The 9,161-nt window shown below is 39.9% G+C and overlaps 1 long non-coding RNA gene across 1 annotated transcript; it reads right to left on the bottom strand.

The window, feature by feature from the left end:
• Positions 1-282: 282 nt before the first annotated feature.
• Positions 283-2,088, bottom strand: LOC137610472 (uncharacterized). The gene is made up of 3 exons (XR_011038502.1): positions 1,964-2,088; positions 1,642-1,744; positions 283-1,056 (listed from the first exon to the last, which is right to left on the bottom strand). It is a non-coding gene; the product is annotated as an uncharacterized lncRNA (long non-coding RNA).
• Between the last annotated feature and the right edge of the window lie 7,073 nt (positions 2,089-9,161).

A 9,161-nucleotide genomic window follows, 5' to 3' on the forward strand; every position in this document is an offset into this window, starting at 1 on the left:
GCCCAGTTTTAAACCTTGCATTCTAACAAAGAGTTAAAAACAAACAAACAAGTACTTGAAACACAGGTTTAAAAAAAGTAGACAAAATTCAAAAAACAACTAATCATTCTCCACAATCATGCCTTTTACTTTTGTCATTAGTTTCTTCAATCTAAAAAACTCTTTGCCTACAAAAACTGGTTGGTCATTTCCTTCTGGATTTTTTAAATGACAACGGATGCTATCTACAAGCATGTTGAGGTAAAGAAAAAAAAATCTAATTTGGCCCTTTTGTGTCCTGCAGGGATTTTTTTTTATATTTTGGGAATCATATTTTTCTGTAATGGCTACTTTCAGACTTTTCATTTTTGTCCTCAGAGCTACTTGTATCTTTTTGTGTCTCAGGTGGGGTTTTCTTTAGCAATTTTCTTTGCTTTATACTTTCTTGGGTCAGTGTTTTTTCGTTTTTCTTTTAGGAGCTATCTTTAATAATTCCTTGTCTATCACAATATCAGCCTCTTGCTTCTTTTGTAGTTGAGACTACCATCCTGGCAGCTGTCACTCTGGCCCCCTCAGCCTCCACCAAGTCACTTTGTCTATCCTTTGGGCATTTAGCCGTGTTCTTTGTGTTATTCTGTGATTCCGGGTTGGTGGCAGGCAACCTTTGCACTGTCACCCGTGGCCTCTGGGTTGATGGCTGGCGATTCAGCTGGGGATGGAGTTGGAACCTCACAAGTTGGAAATGGCAGAATTAGGACCAGCACCAGAAGTCGCCACAGAAACTGCATTCACTGACTGTTTAACCTTTGCGCTATCACCTGCATCCTGCCTGTTGTTCTGTGTCTCCGAGTCAGCAGTCGGGGCCCGGCGGGGGATGGAGTCAGAAACCCACAATACCACAGCTGCGAAGCCTGGGTAACAGCACCGCAGGCTGCCACAGCAGCGTAAGAAGCCACAACCAGCAACTCCGAGGCAACCACAACGGCCAGCGCTCACCTTCTCCCTCTGGACAGTGGCTGATGAGATGTTCCTCCCCCAGCCCCAGAATCATTTCATGCTTTCACAGGTGACATAAACCTTGTAATAAAAAAAAAAAATTAGACATAAGTGTGATGTTCAGGTCTTCATTGATCCGATTAGGGAATTACCGGACGTAACTGTAATTAACTGAAATGTGAATACACATACAAAAAACCAACAAAAAAAAAGAATATATAGACAGGCTGCCTCACAAGTCCTTCAGGACCAGTCAGGAACCACTAACTGAATAACAGCCAGAATGCAGTGACTCTGCTGGTCAGATGGATGACTCCCTGCCCTACATCCTCCTTGAGCAGGATGAGGACGCCTTGAGGGACCCAGTGACGGCAGTCCCAAAAAAAGTCCTCTATCACCGCCTGGATTCATTCCAGCAACATTGTTGGGGGTTCAACGCAGAACAACCGGGGTCACAACATTAATGCAACCAAATTATAATTATAACTCAACCTTTGAAAGACAGTTTTGATAAAATACATTTTCAGTTTTTCCCTTCTACTTTCTCTAAAACACTTTCCCAGTTATTTTCCATAATATTCTTGTCTCCCAGATACACTCCAAGGTATTTTAACTTGTTTCTTTTCCATTGGAGTCTATCCAGGAGTCTGATCTCATCCAGCCCACCTTCCATCATAAGAGCTTCGGTCTTCGCCCAGTCGACTTTGGCGGAGGAGATCTCGCAATAAAGATGTGCAGTGCATTCCAAAAAGTCTACATCATTTTGGTCCTTGATTTGAAGAAGAAGAAGAACCATACTTTATTTAACCCTGTAGGGAAATAATTTTTCCACTCTTTTTGCTATTTTCACACATGAATACTGTATATGTACATGCCCCTGCACACACGAACACCAGCAAGGGGCCTGTAGGCATGCGAAAAGGTAGAGCGGCAAGCAGCTTATCCGTGGTGAGCCCAAAGAGCAGGTTATTGGGAGACGGTGTCTTGCTCAAGGGTACTTCAGCAGTCCATGTGGGTCTTGAGCCAACCACCCTCCGGTTCCTAACAAACTTGGTGGACTGAGCCACCACCACTCTAATGGCTGATTAAAGCTCTCCTTCCATGATGTTGTACAGTAGACCTAAAAACTGGTTCTTCCTGTTAATTTATTTGTATGTTCCTTTTCGGTAAAGGGCTTGGCTGTACCACTTCCTCATTGTCCCATATATATAGCAGTCATTTTTTCCAGTGAACAGCTTCCTCTTTTACGTTCCAGCACTCAGCGGAATTCATTTCCTTATTTGCACTGAATATTTCAGTTAAGATTTTATACTGGTCTCGTTTTCAGCTCTTTTACATTTCATATTTTTAACAACCATTCCATACGTTTCCATTGTCTTCCTTTAAATATTAATTCATCTTCTAAACCCACTTCATCCACTGTCACGGGTCACGGGGTGCTGGAGCCCTTCCCAGCCAACTGGGAAGGCAGGGGAAGGCAGGGGAAACTCTGGGCATGACGCTAGTGCACCATGGAGCCACATATATACACAGAAAAACACTCACGCACACACTCACACCTGTGGCCCATTTGAAGCCAATTAACCTGAAGTACATATTTTTGGAGGTTGGAAGATGAAGAACCCAGTGAGAAGCCGCGCATTCACAGGAGAACATGCAAACTCTGCACAGAGTGGGATGAGACCATGGAATGGCCTTGTTGTGAGGCGACAGGGCTACCCACTGCACCACCGTGCCAGCCCTCTTTAAATATTCCTTTGTTTTATTCATTCAATCTTTTTCTTGAAGGTAAGTCAATCAATAGTCATTTCGTTTTTATCCAGATCCAGGTCAAAGGTGTACAGGTGGAGGCCGGGTCTCCACCTGAGTCACCAGTTTATCACAGGGACAAATACTATAGAAAGACAAGGACCCATTCATGATCATTGTCATACCATTCCATCAATGTAAAGTGACCGATTCACCTATGTTGCATGTTTTTTTGGTGGGAGGAAGCTACAGAACCCAGAGAAGAACACACACACACACACACACACACACACACACACACACACACACACACACACACACACACACACACACACACAGACGGTAAGAACATACAAACTCCACACAAAATGGCCCTTGGTAAAATCGAACACAGGACCTTCTTGCTGTGTGGCAACAGTGCTACACGTTGCACTATCGTGCTGCCATCCTTTTTTTCATACATTCTGAAAATATTGTACACATTCATAACAACATTTGTCATACTTGGTTATTGATCTTTTTTTTGTTTTATCTTGTCCTTCCAGGAAACCATAGCATGCATCAGATTTGTAAGTGTTTGAGGAGACATCAAGCTTTGTTTGTCAATGCTACTGGTTTGAACTTTGCTCCCACATTGTAATTGTAACTTTTCTTATTTATAGAAAATGATGTCAATGTGACTGAATATATTGGAAGAATTTATGGAGGGTGTGCCAAGGAGGATTCTCCAGTGTGGTGCTTTAAGTACTATTTCAGATTATTTTTTTTTTGGCACTGAGCAACATGGTTCTTGTGATTGGCTTGATCAAGGCACTTGACTGGAGACTATAGCCTTCACTGTCTCATGCAGACTAGAAGGACTGACACGGAAGATGTTATTGTCAACATCAGGTTGAATCTGGAGGACATCTGGAGGGCGCAGGGTTGAAGTGCTCATATCCTTTGCTACCAAGGCTTTTAATTAGGGTTCAAATGTGCCCCTCACCCGCCAGAAGTAACCTGTACAAGTGATCCATAATTCCATGTTAAAACAATAATATCAGACTTCATAATAAATATATGAAAACAAATGTATTGGTATTATAAACCAAGCACACCCAACGTAATCAAAAATTAAAGTGGTAATGTAACGACTATGTATTGGCAAATCATGGATTGTGCTGGGCGGGCATTGCAAAGCAGTAGATGAATGTTAGCAGGCTAACTGGAGAAAGAAAGCTTACTAATCATAAGATTGGAAAGGAGCTAACGTAAGTAAGTAAAAGGCAGTTGTCAATAGAGCAGTGGTGCTTAACCTTGTTGGAGGTACCGAACCCTGCCGGTTGCATATGCTCACTCACTGAACCCTTCTTTAGGGTTCATTAAATACTGGAGTATTTAATGAATTGTACATTAATGTCACCTTTTTCAAAGAACAAAACCAAGACAGTGCATGAACTCACATGAAATGACCTACCTGCAAATCAGTGTGACTTCTGTTGTTATTGAGAGACCAGTTCAGATATGCATGGCTTCACCTTGGCAAGTGCTACTCTTATGTCATTTTCACAGCAAAGTCTGTTTCTTTTGTTCTCCATGCAGCTTAAGGAAGTGTTCCTTTATTTTTGCCAGTGCGAGACTACAGTTGCTCAACTTGACTTTGCAAATCATGCAGAACGCTGACTCCCATCACTTTCTTTTATACAGTACAAGTAAATTCACAATGCACGTATTCGTCCGACCACTTTCATTTTTTGCTCAACATAGTTACTATTATTAAAATATTAAGAAAGCAATCAGATGACGCACCATCATGACAGGCATAAATAGACTACAGAGTGCGCAAAATCTCATGTAGCACAGGTAGGCTAATCGATGTAGCGTGATGAGCCAGTGATGGCTAAGGGGGGCGTGTCATCACAAATTGACACGATGTGTTAAACATACACAGTGATTCGTGTATGTTCGGCAAAAACACCTGACACGATGTGTCAGGTGTTTTGTCTTGAACTCCGTCTCCGCCGAACCGTTGAGACCGACTCACCGAACCCCTAGGGTTCGATCGAACCCAGGTTAAGAACCACTGTAATAGAGTAAGTGGAAAAGACATTTTAGAGAAGTGATAATTCTGTTAGCTGACTACATGAACAGAACTGTATGTACGGTAGTTACTTAAAGACCGTTTTTATCAGATGCCTAAGGAGCATTGATACTACATCCATTGTCCAATTCTAAACGGACACCATAGCTGGACAGACTGTTCGTGCTAGCCAGCTAGTTTCACTCAGAAATTGTTGCCGTTTTCTGTCTTGCTCCTGCTGTTTGGACTCTATTCTCAAAGATAAAAAAAATTGTTAGAACAGTTAATACATGCTAAAATTATGTTAACTCGGAAGTTCTTGTATAGTTATTTCGTCTCCTAACATAGCAGACCCCTTACGCCATATTGTTCACGTGATTTCTTGTGGCAGACGCTCCGTGATTGGTTGGGCACCGTAATTGGTTGGGCGCTTCATTGACACATAGTGGGTGGAGTTAGTGACAGCATGAGACTTTTTGAAGTGAGCTTATTCAAATATGTAGGTGAGGAGATACCAGACTTGGGTCAATATTTGTCCGTGATTCTAGACATTCTCTGAACCTCATAAATTGGCCTCTCTCATCATAATTTTCCAGCATTAACTGATCATAATGATCCTGTGCTGTTTCTCTTATGTGAAATGATAACTGTTACTAATGGGATCTATACCTGCCTGGCATGTTCATTTGTGATTCATCAGTTAACCAGTTGCCATATTTATTTCAAATGAGTTTTAAGTCCTTCACCGGATTCTCTGGGCCTCATATTATCTTTAATCTTTTTTTTTTAATGTTCCCATTCCTTTCCAGCTTAGACCCTTCTACCATTCTACCAGGCTCAATACATTCTCACATAAGTTTAAAACGGCTAAATGGAGGGTGGACGCAGAGAACAGGGGATCTCAAGTCAGCTGGGAGTCAGACAGTGACGTGCGGTCAGGGGACGGCCTCACCTGCCATCATTAAAGAAAAAATGGAAAATGGAATAAATAAATTTAAAGCTAATATTTACCCAGCGATGTGTATTATAAACTTATTTTCCGTTTAACGTCACCAGTTTTAGGTTATTTTTATTCAAAATCGCTGAATTTTCACATTTAAAAAACACAGAGCAAAGGTGCAGAGACCTGCGGTGAGGCACCAGCCAGCCGAGCCTCACCGTGGATTGCACAATAGCTCAGATAGCTGTGCTGGTATGCTATACAGTGAGACTGTAATGCTATCTCTCTATATGTCGCTATTAAAATGTTCAAACACATTTGCTCTATAGACTAAATTCCAGTAATTTAGCTACTGTATATAATGTACAGTGTTTTTTTTTTATTTTTATCAACAGCTGCATGTGTGTAATGTCTCCATTGAGTTGAGCGGTCCTGAAACTGCTGTTAAAAGGCACTAGGTGAGGCACAAAAATACCCGGCCTCATGGATAGGGGGTGCTGGTGATCACAGGGATTCGTTGTGGGACTCCTCAGCCGAAGAATAAGTGAATGCAGGCTACAATCTACATTAAGTCAAGTGCAGCATTTTTTTTTTCCGCTCACCTATTCAAATGAAGGATTACATATTACAAACTGAAGGAAGATACGGACAACTTTTACAAACAAGTTATTGATGAGTTTGTTCAGAGGGAGCACCGTATGGACTTCATTTACAAGTAAACCTGACATATTAACTGGTAGGTAAGAACATTACATTTTTAATCAAATATACTTATTTGTGTGTTACAGTTTGTATGTGTAAATAATTCTGCAATGAGACTTTAACATAACCCACTCATTGTTGCCAATTAAATGGTGAATAAGCTACACTGTAGGTTCATATTTTTGTAAATCTGATCACATGATCATGATGACGTCGGTGCCTCACCAGCCATGAACCTCACCGCACGTCACTGGAGTCAGAGTACATGTTCGCCGAGGTAAAAACCTGTGTGTCTTCTGTGTGGATAAAGTTTGGTTGTAATAAAAGAATATAACCTAAGAAGGCACCATCAAACGTCTCAGAAACAAAGAGACAAAGACATGGTTGTTCTTTGAAGTAAGTTTTTTTTTTGTCTGTCTGCATGTTGACAAAAGTTATAACTTGAAATTACTGACAGCCATAAGAAAATATTGCTTTAGTCAATTAATCATTAAATAATATACACTCTTGGTTCAATAGACCATGCGCAATCATTTCAATGTATTTTAGTAAACACTGAACAAGTCCAGCCCATAACTTGTAGCAATTTTTTTTTTTAGACCTCTGTGTAATTGACTTTAACATCCCTGCTGTAGAGCAACATCGCTAAGAAATGGCTTACAGAGTTCAGAAGACATTTATTTTGATATAACATAAACAATGACAGGACAGCACGTGTTGCAGTGGGTTACACTGTTGCCTCACAGCAAGATGGTTCCGAGTTCCATTCCTTTCTCTGCAGAGTTTTCATGTTTACTCTAGGTTCTCCCCAGGTTCTTCAGTTTTCTTCCACCACAAAAAACATGTCACTTTGGTGAATAAGGTAATTCAAAAATTGTCCATAGGTGTGAGTGGGTACATGAATCGTTGTCTGGCATTGTGTGTGGCCCTATGGTGGGCTGGTGTCTCATCCGACATTTACCTTGCCTCTCACCCGTAGCCAGCTAGGATAAGCACCAGCAACATCCACAATCCACACTTCTGAAGAAGCAGCCAAAGAAGAGAAGATTACCATCATCTGGTCTTCATGAAGATGAATAAATGAATTAATAATTAATGCTAAAAAACCTGATAATCTTAAATATGCTGAGACAAAGAGAGATGAGTCTTTGATAATCGACTCAATGGTCAAACCCTCATGTTTTTCTTTGTTGGGTGTCTAAAGGTTTGTTTTAGAGTTAAGCAAAGGAACAATATGTCAACTATATGTGAGTTCAGATAATCAATAGACATACAAAACAATGATGTGACAAAAACAAATCACAAACAACAAGAATACAGCAAGACACTGTCTGCAAATAAATGGCCAGTTTTACCAATTATTATACAATTTCTTGCGTCATTTCAAATATGAGTGACAGGGAAATGTATTGGATCATAGCAGGTTAGCAGTACCAATGACTGTCAAACAGAATGTGAGACAAGAAGAAAACATGAAACCGATAAATAATTAAGTAATTAAATAGTTTAAAGAAAGGAACAGAAAATGTCTTTGAACCATATAGTATTAGATCACTGGTTGTCTTGTAGAGAATGCTTAATCGCCTCATTCAGACCTTTATGATTAATTTCTTCAGAAATTTAAATTATTAAGGATTAATTTCAGAAATAAAAATAAAACATGATTTCAAAGCTAAAAACAGCATGTGTCAATAAAAGGAACAACTAACCTTTTGGCTGGGTTGCTGGCAGAGTATAAAAAAATATTGACCTGTCTGACAGGACAGACAGATAGCAAACATCACACACCTACTGGTGAGCTGTAAAGCAGCCATAAAGTCAGGAGGAAACCATCACTTATTTTATTTCATTTTTATTTTAGTTATTTAGTTGTTGTTGTTTTTTTCTTTCTGGACATGTTATTACAAGACTCCACCTACATCACATTTGCAACATCAACATTCAAAAAAGAAAAAAAAAGGGCTGAAGGGTAAAAGCCATTTGGATTGTAAATCCCTATACCCAGAATCAACAACATATTTCTCATTACAATATGTAATCATCCAATTTAACACATTAAATTTCATATTTAGATTATTTTATTTTGTTACATTGCTGTTTTGAACTGTCCATTCAGTCCAACCAGATGTGTGTGCTTACACACATCTTTATCAGTTCTTACACAGACTCTGTGTACATTGCTATGATTGTAATAAACTATAATAATCCAAGATATTAACCATCATTAAGGTCAAAACTGTAACTTTGCAAAGTCAAGTTTTTAAAAACTTTTTTAAAGGCAGATAGTGTTCCTATACTCCTAACTTCGTTGTCCAATTTGTTCCAGAGTTTGACACCAGTGAAAGATAAAGAAATGTTTTTTGTTTAGTTCTTGCATGTAGTTCTTCCTTTCTTCTTATTTATTTCATGTCAGTGAAATGTGCTTGATTTTGAGTAGTTGAAATGTTCCTCTCACTTTCTACGTGTTCCCATGCACACGCACACACACGCGCGCATACACGCGCACACACACACACACACACACACACACACACACACACACAGAGAAACACACACAGGCAAGCTTCACCAACATACACACAATCACACAGCTGAGTGGCAGAGGCACTTTATTAAATAAACTTCATTTCATACACTGCTGCAGTGTGAACTGGACTAGTTAACCAAATACAAAATGACATGATGACACTAACCTGTAGCCCTGGTGCAGCTCCTGGGTCATGTATGGTTGGGAGA

This window comes from Antennarius striatus, chromosome 17 (assembly GCF_040054535.1).
Source record: "Antennarius striatus isolate MH-2024 chromosome 17, ASM4005453v1, whole genome shotgun sequence".
NCBI classification, from domain to species: Eukaryota; Metazoa; Chordata; class Actinopteri; order Lophiiformes; family Antennariidae; genus Antennarius; species Antennarius striatus.